At 37.6% G+C, this 13,832-nt stretch overlaps 1 protein-coding gene and 1 non-coding gene across 4 annotated transcripts in view; both read left to right on the forward strand.

The window, feature by feature from the left end:
- Positions 1-13,832, forward strand: part of Slain2 (SLAIN motif family member 2) — an 89,038-nt gene that overhangs the window by 8,633 nt on the left and 66,573 nt on the right. The gene's annotated exons all lie outside the window — the stretch shown is intronic.
- LOC111813884 lies at positions 7,827-7,956 on the forward strand. Its single transcript, XR_002819012.1, has one exon.

The following is a 13,832-nucleotide window of genomic DNA, read 5'->3' on the forward strand; positions in this document are numbered from 1 at the left end:
ATGATTTTATTTTATGATAATTATTTTTTTATAATTTTAATTTTAAACATGAAATTCTACAGGTGTAACTGTTAAAATATTAGATTTAGCTAAATAAACTGTATAGTTCTGGGGGGAAAATTAAACTTCTCTATTTTTAGGAATGTCAGAAAAGGAACACCAAAGCTGTGTAGTTCTCACATCCCTATTCATTCTAGGTCACTGATGCAACTATTCTTCAATTTCATCTTTGGGACCACTGTGTGCAAATCCTTGTGCCAAACTGCACAGAGAACCTTGTCCTAGCGCCCTGTAGTCCAGAAGGACTATTTGCCTTCTCTCTCTACTTAACAGACTTCTTACCTTTCTAAGAATGATGTGTGTGTGTGTGTGTGTGTATGTATAACTGTGATTTTGACATAAAAGAGATGTTAGTTAAAAAATGTAGGTAGTGTCTTATTGTCAGTGGATTCTGATGCACCACTGCTTGTAGCAATGACCTGTACTAGCACACTGTATGTTGACATCTGTGGACTTCTGTTTTGTTTTTATTTTTATTTTTTAGATTTTAACGTGATGATCTTTCTTTGTAACTTCATTGGCAAAAAAGAATAGGAAAAACATAGGGTATTGTAGCTGATTCTGTCAGGTTCATCTTCCATTTCAGATGTCCATGTAGGTCCAGGGAGACAGCTCAGTGGCTCAAATGCCTGCCTGGCAAAAAAAAAGGAAAAAAAGAAGAAGAAGAAATGTCCACTTAATTATCCACAGGTACATACAACTGAATCACCACGTATAGTTTCCTTTATAAAGTACAGTGCTCAGATTCTAAGCAGTCTTCAGGATATACAAGGGAAAGGAAATCATTCATTGAAAGTTATACCAAATGAAGGGATTTGTTTGTTTATTTAATAGGTGGTACGGAGAATTGAACTCAGGACCTCAAGCTTGCCAGGCAGGCACTACACCACTGAACTAAATCCCAGTCCCGAAATGAAAGGTAGTTTATATCTATCCATCATCCTATCCTATCCTATCCTATCCTATCCTGTCCTGTCCTGTCCTGTCCTGTCCCCTAATCCCCTAATCCCCTAATCTCCTAATCACCTGATCCATTTTTTGAGACAGGTTCTTGCTATGCAGTTCGGGCTGACCTTAAGCTCACTTTGTAGTCTAGACTGGTCTTGAACTTTCAGCAATCCTCCTGCCTCATTCTCCCAAGTGTTGGAAATACAGGTGTGTACCACCATGCCCTGCTTAGGAAGGGTATCTTAAATGTAAATTTATGTTGTTGATAATAACATAAATTCTGGACATGCCCAGTGAAAACCAAAAGCTAGAAAATCAGTTGTACTTCTTCCTTGAGTGGACAGTTACAACGTTGTTTTCTGCAATGACCTTTATATTTTCAGTATATTATGAATTACCGTGAACTTACTATGGGATATAGCTAAAGTCAAAGAGAAGACGTAGAATATTTCCTTTTTTTGGAGGAGAGTAAGCTGTCCAGAATCAGCATAGGAAATAAACATCCTGTGGAATCTAGGTGAAAAAAAACGAATGTAATAGTTGCCTTAATCTTTTCCTTCACTTGTGTGTTATCATTCTTCTAAATAGTGTTTAATTGTTCTTCTAATTCACTCAGATCTTCCCCAGTAAAAAAGATTTCAAACCAACAGTTTTCTGTTTTTCTGTCTATTTCATTCTCCTTTTAAGTCATGTCATTCACCACCTTTAGCCTTAACTCCACAAGCTTCATTTAGTTTGTTTTCATCTTATCTGAAGTATATGTGCTGAATATTTCAAGACTGAGTGCAGAAATTTCTGTGTCATCTCCGTCTCTTAGGATGTGTACAGTCTTAATTCTGTCCTTCACACTCCTGGAGTCGTCGTCTCTCATCCCCTATTCCCCGAGTGTAATGCTTATTATCTGCTTCCTCATCGTTACCCTTCACCAGTTTTCAGACACTTTGCAGACACTGATCATGAGTGCCTTTCTGACTTTGAAGTGAGCTTTCCCTTTTGCTGTGTCTTGTTCAAGTTGATTAGTTTTTCTTGTGTTTTTGTCTTCCATGCAAGAAAAAGTACTAGAGTGAGTTTGATAACATTTGGACCTAGGGCAGTATGCTGCTGTCTTCCAGTGAGGTCGTCTAATGAAATTTCATCATTTTTTCTTAACCTTTTTTCAACACAAATCCAGGAGGACGTGCACGATGATACTACACTTAGCCCTCCAGGGCACCTCCAAAACCAACCACACTTGTTATTCTCAGTACTGCAAGAAAATGCTTGTGGACTCAGCTTTCTCTCATTTTATCTCACAGTACTGTTTGTCCACTACTTCTTTGAGCTTTTTCTCATCACAGTTATCCATTATGTCCTTTTCAATTTCTTTATCTCTTGCATCAATATAAACATTTTCCTTTTCACATTTTCAGTCCAAAGTCAGGTCTGGAGAGAACCAGACCTTCTTCATTACACTCCTTGCGTGAAGAAGGCACATACCATGGGTTTGAGATCTGCACCTTAGTTTTTGAGCACCTACTACAGGTTTGAACAGCTTGTTTAGTTCCTACAATCATCTTTCTTCAGTTTGACATTGCACTCTGACGTGGATTTTTATTTGAGTGATGGCCTTGATAAAGTTATGTTGCTTTGCTCCTTCTTTCTTACTCTTTAGGCTTTGACATTCTTCTCCTTTTTCTGTTCTGCCTTTTTGTTCATCCTGGCCTGAGGCGTTGCAGAGAGTGGCATAGGCCAGACTTAAGGACAGATGGATGCAGGAGGAGGAACTATGATAGTTTTTAGCAGCACAAACAAACTTGTAAAAGGATTTAAGGCTTTCAGTAATATAAGTTCTTATTTTGCCAGCTTCATGTACTCAAAATTACATCCTTTAGGTTCTTTCATTTTGAAGTGTCAAACATGGAGAAAGTGAATCCACTTAAGAGCAAAATATTTAGGAGGGTTACTTTGAAATACATCTTTAAATTGGGAGTGGCTGAAAAAACAGAATTTAATTTGATCTAGGAAAAGCCTCAAGTTCTAGAATAAAATAGAACTTTTTTTTTTTTTTTTCGGAACTGGGGATTGAACTCAGACCAAAATTGAACTTTTAAAAAGTATAAAAAAACTATAGAAAAAAAGAAAAGACAATTGTATTTCCTGAAAATGTATGGAATAATAGAACCGAGATGATATAGTTATACAGTATAGTAGTCCCTTCTTATTTCATGGTTCGACTTTTATGAACTCACTGTTTGGCAGGTTATCAAAACATACTAATCTAAATTATTTATTGCAGATTTTTTGCTATATCACAGGATTTTGTAGTACATGTATGTTGTTAAAATTACATAGGTTTACGAATTTAGAAAATGGTTAAGAATATTAGATTTGTTTTTAGAAGTGTGGAAAAGGTTTATAAGACTGTGGGAAGGGTTTATAAAGCCTTAAAATATATATAAATACTAAAATATAACATTGCTACTTTGCTGATTTTCACTTATTGTTGGAGGTGTCTGGAATGGAACCTTTGTAATAAGTAAGGGACCATTTTTATCTGATATAAAATTTGTGAAAATATTTGGAAAGATAAGATGAAGTAGATAGTATTTAGTTAAAAATTAGAGATTTTTGGAAATGTAGCTCAGTTGGAGCGTACCTGCTTAGCATAAGTAAGACCTTGAGTTTGATTCCCAGTAGTGCCAGAAAGAAAAACCAGAATGAATCAAATGGTCTACCATTTGTACAGTTTATTAGAGTAAGTAAAAAAGTACTCCATCATATGTGCTTATTTGAGTGTTACTTTGTGTGGAAAATGTGAATCACAAGCAGGAGTGGGCTGGTTGAGTCTGTCAGTGACTCTTGGCTAATACACCTGACAAATGTTTTTTTTTTTTTTTTTTGAAAACAAGTAGGGGCCTTGTTAACTGCCAGAGACTTTCCCAGGCTTTTTTTTTTTTTTTTTTTTGAACTAGGGTTTTACTTTCAAGGTCAGTTCAGGCTGACCTTGAATTCATAGCGATCTTCCTGTCTCAGTCTCCCAAGTGGGATGGATTTAGTAAATGCAATCAAGTTAATATAGAGGTTTGTGGTGTGTATTTGGTACCTAATCAGTGCTGTTATATTTTGTAATTATAGTGGTGGTATATATTTATTAATATTAGCTATGGGGAGTACTTTTAGTAATTTTAGTTTTTTTTTTTTTTCAAAAATTGAATTTAGTGATTCTCCTGTGTCTTGGCCTCTTTAAGTAATTGTATTACAGGCATGTGCCACCATACCACGCTTCATGTATATATCTTTTAAGTATGCCTGTGCCTTTTCCCTCTAAAAAGGAGAGAGAGTGGCTCTTGTGCTGACTTGTCACAATGAGATTCTTATTTTCCATTGATTGTCCTTAGCCAGGGCTGATTTAGAGAAAATTAAAAAATAAAACAACTCACAAAAAACCGGTGAATCTTAGAAACAATCTGGAGGTCTAGATCTTGAGGAGCAGGTACTGTAAGTCTTGATGGTAGTACCATTTATGAGTGAAAGGCTAACAAGATCTGTATGAGGTATAATAATCTAGTTTTACCTTAATTTATCTTTGAACTCCCAGTTTTTGTTTAATACTATATCAGGTCAACAGTAGTAGCTATATAAATATTTATTTAAATGACTGAGTGGAGTATAATACTAAGCTTTCAGGATGATTTAGAATTTGTCTGGATCTGTGCCTGGGGTACAAGCCTGTAATCCAGCTCTCAGTCTGAGGCAGGCGTATCAGTGTAAGTTTGAGGCTGTCCTGGCTAACATTGTGTTCAAGGCCAGTGTAAAACTACATAATGAGGCCCTATCTTAAAAAAAAAAAAAAAAAAAAAAAGTTTCGGTTTTGTAACATTTTGGAGTTTGGGATTTCTGGATTAGGATACTTGACTTATCGTAAGTATCATATCCTACTAGTTTACTTCATATACATTTTCACAGTGAAAAATAGTACTGTTCTAAATGTTAGGAATGGCCAAAGTGTGACTTATTATACAACCTGGATAGTCTTTGAGCACTAACTAGATAGAATACTGGACACCAGACTTTATAAAGTTTTTCATGACAAAATGGAATGGTCACCCTCAGTAAGAATAAACATTTGCTGACTCCCTGTGGATTCACACTATATTAAGATGATAAGTCTTAGTTACAAGAACTTTGGTGGCCAGAACTTCATAAAAACGTAAGACCTTTTTATGAAAATTGAAAGTAAGGTTTGGCTTAAGAAAATGGAAAAGAAATTGTTTTTTATTTCCATAGTGAGAAGAAAGAGCTATTAATAAAGAACATCTGTAGGCTAAGCTCTCTGTGATACATGAAATTGATTGGTTAGTTGGTCACTTTAGCTACATGAGAGTTTTTTAACTGGAGCTCCCCCCCCCAAGATAGGCTCTTGTTAGGTAGTGGCATAGGCTGACCTTGAACTCATGTATGTAGCCCAAGCTGTCTTCAAACTCATAGCAGTCCTCTTTCTTCAGGCTCCCAAGTGCTGGGATTTACTGGTGTGTGCCACCATGCTCTGCTTATTATGAATTCTTGTTATTTTCTTTCTTTATTTGGTGCGTATATATTTATGATTGTTATCTCTTCCTTTTGGATTTTTCCCATTATAAAGATGCGGTGATCTTTTTTGTCTCTTACAGTCAGTCTTGGCTTGAAATCCACTTGTTTGCAAATGGAGTAGCTCCTCCTGATTAGTTCAGGGTTCTTGTTGTATGGAGTATTGTTTTCTGTCCATTGACTTTCAGTCTGTGAATGTCTGTTTGAATCAGCTGTATTTCTTGTATGCCACATATTGTTGGATCTTGCTTCTTGATCCATTCTGCTAGTCTTGTTTCTTTTGACTGGTAAGTTGAGACCATTTACATTGATGTAACCATAGCTGGTATGTACTGACGTATTGTCATGTTATGTTCTTGGCTCCCGTTTTGTCCCCTCTGTGTAATTGCTTGCTTTGCCTGGTGGATTCATTTTGTTGGTGTTCATGGAGTTATAATCTTTGTTATTATCTTTCTAGAATGTCCTTCAGAAAATTTTGGAGTGCTGGTTTGGTGGTCATGAATCTCCTCAGATGTTCCTTGTCATGGAAGTATCTATTTCTCCATCGATTTTGAATGATACTTTAGTGGGGTATAATTGGAGGTGTTTTCTTTTAGGGCTTGAAATACCTTACTCCAAGCTCTCCTTGACTTGAGGGTTTGTGTTGAGAAGTCAACTGTGATTCTGTGGGTTTTCCTTTATAGGTGATTTGTTTCTTTTCCCTAGCAACATTTAGTACTCTGTTCTTTCGTTGAATTTCTGGAATCTTGACTGGTATATGCTTTGCTTTTTTTTTTCAATCATGACTAATTGGAGTTCTATATGTTACACTTAGCTGTATGTTAGATTTTTGTTGGGGGGGGGGCGTTTTCTACCGTGACTTAATGTGGACCGTTTTTACGTCATGTGTGGTGCCTGTGCTTTTTCATTAACTCAATTCAATCTTTTTTTCTTTTTTTTTAAACTCAATTCAATCTTATGTTATTCTTCTTGTCATCAGCTAGCAACTACTGGATTGATTTCTTATGATCCCTTGCAGTTTTTAAGAAGTTTTTCTTTTTATGAGCACTAATTATGTCCCGTCTAATATATCTGAAACTCTGTCCTCATTGGCTCATTGTGCTCTGTATACTTTCAGTGAAACTTTTAATCTCCTGAATATCTGTTTTATGGATTCCATTCCTTTCTGGTGTTGGGCTTTCATGGTTTCCAACATTTTCCTAAACTGCTTTATTTTTTTATTATTATTATTGTATCTGTTCTGAAGTCACTAAGCATGTCTTTTATTATTGTTACCATCTTTGTAATTATCTGAGAAATTTCTGATTTGAGTTTTTTCTCAGAAAAACTGCTTTGTTCACCTGCTTTATTACTTTTGCTGTACCACTCCATGTGGGTGGCTTTCATTGTTCCTTGGGTTTGCCTTTGGTGAGCCGGAATTCTGGGCTTGCATCTTGTTTTAAGTGTCTTCTCATTCTCTGTCTGTCTCTTGTCTTTCCATCTCAGTCTGGCTCCCCCCCCCTTTTTATGTATTTAATACAGGTTCTACAGGGTCGCACTACATAGATTGGACTCCTAGTGATTCTCCTGTTTTCAGCCTCCCAAGAGCTGGGATTACAGGCATGCACCACCACACCCAGTCTCAATTGCTGTCTCATCGCACCCTGGGGGTGGGGCTGGATTGAACCCTGTCCCTGTGTCTGCTTGAGCAAGCACTTTAATCCTCTAAGATGTCTGGCCAGCCCTTCCCCTTTCTTTCAAACCTGGGTTGATAATCTGTAAATTGCTTATGGCAAGTAGTGTTATTAGTAATATTTAGAACTCTTGTGAAATGACTGCTTCTCAGAGGACACCTCCATGCCTAGCTGGCTTTTGAGTTTTGAATCTGTTTTAAGACTTAACCTCTTCAATTGGTCAGGAATGTGAAGTTGCTGACTATTTAGCCCAGTCCCTGGTTCTTTGGCACTGGCCCCCATTATTTTCTATTACCTTTAGGCAAATTAGTCCTTGTATACCAGGCAAAACACCTAATGGGAACAATTATGTCGCCTTGAATAAAGGGGCTTAAAGGCATCAAACACAGAGAAGCAAGAATGGAGGATTATACAAACTTTGGGAAACTTGTGAAGAAGACAGAAGGGAAAGGGAAGGAAGAAATAAAACATGGAACAGAACAACAGAAAATCTTAGAAACTTTGTTCACGCACATATGTAAAAATAAGAACAATCAATTAGGAAAGAAAAAAAGAGAGAAAAGAACAATAACATAAGAGGACCTCTTTCCCCTTGGACTGCTAGGGATCACACTGCTCCTTGGTCAGGGCTAGAGAACAAGGTTAGCCCTGGAGGAACATCATCAGAGCTGCTGCGAGGGGACAACCTTGTTTCCTGCCTTGGACAAGTGTGGTGGCTGGGAACTTGGCTATGGCAGGCACGCTGAGGCTGAGGTGCCCCTGCTGCCTTGGGCCCTGCTCCTGGCCTCGTCTGTCCCCAGCAGGCTCTGCCACAGGTGGGACATCTGCACACCGGCTGTGAGACAGGTGAGCAGTGCCCTCATGTTACCCAGGAGCCCTCAGTCTGGAGCAGAGGCCCTGCATGGGTTAGCATGGCAGGGCTTGGTGAAGAAGAGTAGAGAGTGGGTGCTGGAGAAGGTGTGGTCAAGAAAGTCTGGCCTGACACCCAGTACCCAGCAGCAAGCTCAGGCCCCTCTAGTGAGCCTCATTCCTGCCCCGCTGAAACATGGTGTTTTGGAAGAGTTCTACAGTTCTAAGAGTATTTTTTTCTGAAAAAAAGTTTACAAGAATTGTTGCTTTACTGCAAAATAAAAGCAAAAACTACCCACACTAAATAAATAAATAAAATTTTAAAAGTTCACCTTAGGTCATGTCTCTGCTGTCACTGGTAGACTGTGTGGGCAGGGAGTCCAGATCTGAGTTGTTTAATCCCAGCAAGCCTACACCTTGTTCCACTGCATTTCAGGCTAGTTTCTGGCTTTGAGGTTAGAACCAGATTTTTTTAGCCTACAACAATGTGTATGCCTTCTGCTTGCTGAAAGTCAGTTCCATGATCCGGCCTTCGGCTTTTCTGAGTTCTGAGCTCAGTTGGCCCCTCTCCAAGATGGCTACCAGCCAGTCACCCTTTCCTGGGGGAGAGGAGGACATCTAAAACCCGAATTACCACAAGCCACTGCAGTCTGCTGCATCTACAGTTCTGTTCCATTGGTATTTCTTCACAGAAGCCTCTCTGGTCACCAGAAGTCACCATGGTCTGTGGGTTCAAGGTGCCCTTGTAATGCAGTGTGTCTGGAGTGAAGGAGAAAGCACCACCTGCCACCTCCTTCTGCATTGAGGTCTTTCTCTTCAGGTTCCCTGTGGGCTTCAATTTTTTCATCAAATCTTTGCTGGGTTTCAGGAACCCACTTCCTTTCTTTTTCTCATGTTGCTATATGCCAGTGTCTGGATACCACATATTGGAGAGGCTGTTTTTGTGTTGCTTGCCACTCTGCCCTAAGTTATGTCTTTTAGTCAGCTAGTCTGTTAGTAACTCCGACAAACTACCCCAACACCTACAACTCAAAGTAGTTTATTTTGGCTTGAAGTTTCCAGTCCATGGTTGGCTACTTCCAAAGCAGAAATGGCATGGTGGAAGGTTATTACAGAAGAAAACTGTTCAGCCTGAGAGAGGGGCTGAAAATGATAGAGGCAGAGACAAGAATATGCCCGCAGACCAAGGCCCACTTCCAGGAAGCCCAACCTCCTAAAAGTACATTCAGCCCATGATCAAATCCACATTCCAATCACCAGATTTTTGGTGGACAGTTTATATCTGAACTATAATATGTTAGCAAGCCAAACAGCAAATTATAAAATATGCTGATCAGTTCAGTAAGCCTTCACTATACATATGAACTAAAAATGTTTTTCTTCATTTGAGTATTGGGTTTTAGATGTAATGGTGGGATTGATTGCAGTTTTACACTTTATAGTTGGTAAGGCATATAGGAAGATACCAAGGAATGTTGAGGCTTAGAATGATTAATATATTGACTTAACTCAGGGTACTTTTGTCTTCCTTTTTAGAAATAGTTTTAGGCAGTGAAGTATGGTTGTTTCAAGAGCATGTACGAGCGATCTTGGTTTTGCCATTAAATAACTGTGCCACCTTGGCAAATTACTTAGCTCACTGTGCCTTGGTGACTTCCTCTTAAAATGCATATTGTGTAGTTCCTATCTCATAGGTCTATTAGGAAGATTGAAAGAGTTAGTATGACAATGAGGGGCATACAATAAACACTTGCTAAAATGTAAATAGTAACAATTACTTTTGTCATATAAAAGAAAACTTGTTAAATCATCATTATAAAGCAATATGGCTTGAAGTTTTCAGTCAAAGTAAGCCTGTTGCTTTAGAATTACTAAACTGTGCTTAGTTGTGGGTAAACCCAAAGATGATGAAATTTCATTAAAACTATAAAAATAAAAAAAAAATAATCAGAATAGCCATTTTGCTTTCTTTCATATTTTCTTTTATCTATATTCGTAGTGTGATGTAAACATTGTCATCCTGGTTTTTACTCAGTGTTAATTCAAATACAAGTATTTAACATCTGTGAATGTCTGGATTGGGGATTATGTATTAAACTTGGGAGATAAAATCTCTATTCTTTTGCTTTTAATGTGCCATACTCAGTCAATAGGTAGAGAGCCATGATTTTGAAGTATTGAAGTAATATTTTTCTTGCCCATAAAAAATTTCCTCAGCAGTCTCAAATTTATTGCAATAGCAGTTTAAGTGTAATTATAATTTTTGGTTTAAATAAAAGTTAAATCTTTGTTTTCTTTAGTTTCAATAGCCTATTTCAGCAGACTAAATATAAAAAGTTATTCCTGTAGCCATCATAAATCTAGCCAAGGTACTATAGTCTTATGTCTTATTTCCATCTTTTAATTATGTCTGCTCTGTGTGAATGCATAGAAAGTGAGGAGAGATATAGTCCATATTGTAAGTAACTTTGGAACTTAGTCTTGGTAAGGGAAAAGGTTATTACCACTACTACATTGTTGCATATGTTTCTGTTACTGAAAAGTTGTTAACATTTTTAAAGAAATAGTTATGTTCTTAGTTGTTTTTATTACTATGTAGTATACCATATTATAGTTGTGTGTGACATATAAGCCAAAACGTGAATTCATGTTGTCAATGTCATATCATTCATATTCTTAATTATATTTCTAATAATTATCAATGTTTATCAATATTTATTAATTACATTTAAGAGTGTTTACTGCCTTTGTACTATTCTGGGTAAGCACTTTGTATCTTAATTTTCTCTCATTGCTGAGACAAAATACTCAACGCCCAAAATTAAAGAAGGAAAGGTCTATTTTGTGGCAGTTTCAGTTCGTAATCAGCTAGCTCCAAGGCAAGGTGCCATGGCACAGGGCAATAGTTCATGATGACAGAAAACAACTGTTTCCAGTTACTTTTCTCTCATTGCTTGAACAAAATACTCGACACTCAGAATTAACAGCTTGTGGAAGTTTCAGTCCATACTCCAGCACAGAGTGGCACATGGCAGAAAGCAACATTTCTTGGTGTCAGAACACAGCAAAGAGCAAAAAGAGAGGAGCAGAGGCAGTGGCCTAGAGCAAGCCTCTGTCCCTCCCTTATATTGTATTCTGGCTATCCGTCCCAGGGTGGGTGTAGCACTCACACTTATAGTCCCAGCATTGGATCATGAATGAATCACAAACTGTAGAAGTCTGCCCCATGACTGTATGGGGCTTTTGGGGAACAACTAGACACAAACCATAACATTCTGCATAGAGGGATGAACATAAGTCTTAGGCGAGTCAAGAGATAATCTGAATGTAGTATAAGGAAGGGAGAGAGGCTTGCTCTTGGCTACCGCTGCTGCCTCTGCTCTTCCCTTTTTGTTCTTGTTGCTTTTGCTGGTTTCTGATGCCATGATCTGTTGCTCTCTGCCATATGGAGCCTGCTGATTATGGACTAAAATTGCCACAAGCTGTGAACTAAATACCTTTCCTTCCTTAATTTTGGGTGTTGAGTATTTTGTCTCAGCAATGAGAGAAAAGTAACTGAGACAACAACAGCAACAAGAGCACAAGAGGGAAAGCATTCTTTTTTTCCCTTATACCATCTACCCTAGTGTGGATGTAGCATTCACACCCCCAATCCCAGCATTTGCCAATGAGCCAGTCACAAACTCTAGATTCAGCTGCACCCCAAAAGCCACCCCATGACCACGTGAGGCTTTGGAGGGCACAAACCATAACACTCCACTGCTGAGCCAATGCCTGGGTGTCCAACTTGTTAGCTTACTTGGGTCATGTCAAGCAAAGAGGAATTGTTTTGGACTTTATATAAAATATATAATATTAATGTATATAAATAACAAAAATTTCTTTAAAATATTTTTATAATTTTTAAAGGGGCAACATAAATATAAAACTAATGGAGTATTTGTTCTTGTTTTTGTGAAACTAATACATCAGTGTCTGGTTCAGTGGAAATAGTTGCAATTCTTATAGAGCACTCAAGGTACTTACCAGAAAATTTTGATCTATGGGCCAGTGATCTGAAGCACTTGCTTAGGCAAATGGGCAGGGACTGTGGTTCAGTCCCCAGCACCACCATTTAGTCTTACAATATTTTATTTATTTATTTTGTGGAATCGGGGATTGAACTCAGGACTCTGCACTTGCTAGGCAAGTGCTTATTCTACTGAGGTATCTCCCTGGTCCTTTATTTTTTATTTTTTATTTTACTATGAAAAAGTTATTTTTTATTAATTTTATTGAGAAACAAATAGCAATGAGACAGTTTCAAAACAGGTTAGAACAGTTACAATAATTAATACATTGCATATTGTTGTCTTTGTAGTAGTTATTTATAGTACAAGATGCAGACATGATATCCTATCCAAACACTATTAGTACAGATCTTTCTTTGCATTGAATTAAAAGTACCTGTGTTTCTATCCTATTTTGTATATATAGATACAAAATGATCCTTCATTTATATCTCTTTTTGTTTAGTTTTGTCAGAGATGGTTATTCCATTGCCATCAAATATTGTAGGTGTGTGAATTCAGCAAAATAATCCAATATAGTCCAGTAGTCCATAATAGTAGTGGGTTATCCGTAGGACTGGCTATGTCAGAAGTTGTTGACTTGAGCCTTTTACAGCTCAGAATATTAATATGAATTTACTTTTTATACTCGTTTTTATGTTTCTGTGGGATTGTTAAGACCAAGATAAAGCAAGACCTATATAACAAGAAATGTTACTCTGTATTTGACAGAGTCAATCAGATCCCCTCAGAATTTACCCTGAAACCCTGTACCGCAATTTGTAGATCCTTTGTGAGTGTCAGTCACGTGGATGAGTCAGGGCCATTGCTTGACCAATTTGCTTCTGTGAAAGCCTGAGAGAATGTTTAATTTCCATTTGACTCTCCTTAGGCACACTCTCCATTGTCAATCACTTTCCTCTGTGGCCCCATAATCGCTTTGATCAGAAAATTTGGGAACCACTGAGTTACAAGATATTACAGTACAGGTTCTCTTGTGTCCTGAGTCCTCACTGACCTTGACAGGCTAGGGCCAAAATGTTGGGTGTCCTTGCACCCCTTCTTTTTTACTAATTTTTGGTCTGCAAACTTAAGTTAACCCTCCAGAAGAGAAGCTTAATGATAATATCCTATAACATAGGCTTACAATATTTTAGATCTTCAATAGAAATTATTATTATTGTTGTTATTATTATGTGTGTGTGTGTGTGTGTGTGTGTGTGTGAGTGAGGTATTGAACTCAGGACCTTGTGCTTGCCAGGTAGGTGCTTACGCCACTGAGCTAGCTCTCTAGCCTAGATAGCTTTTTTTCCCCCATAATTTTATTGAGAAACAAATAGCAGTGAGATAGTTTCAAACCAAATTGGTAGGACAGTTTCAATAATTAACATATTGCATACATTCTTCCTAGTGGTTAATTGCTGTACAAGATGCGGACTTGATATCCTATTTACAAACACCATTAGAACAAATCCCTCTATTCATTAAGAGAATGTAACTATGTAACTGTCCTAACCACTTTGAATACATAGATACAAAATGGACATTCATCTGTATCCCCTTTTTTTGTTAAGTTCCATCATTTAACTATTATAGGTGCGTAAACTCAGCAAAATATTCTAAAAGAGTTCAGTAGTCCATAATAGTAATGGGTCTTCTGCTTGACTGGCAATGTCAGAAATTGTTG

The sequence above is a fragment of the Octodon degus genome, unplaced genomic scaffold (genome assembly GCF_000260255.1).
Source record: "Octodon degus isolate 3935 unplaced genomic scaffold, OctDeg1.0 scaffold00235, whole genome shotgun sequence".
NCBI lineage: Eukaryota > Metazoa > Chordata > Mammalia > Rodentia > Octodontidae > Octodon > Octodon degus.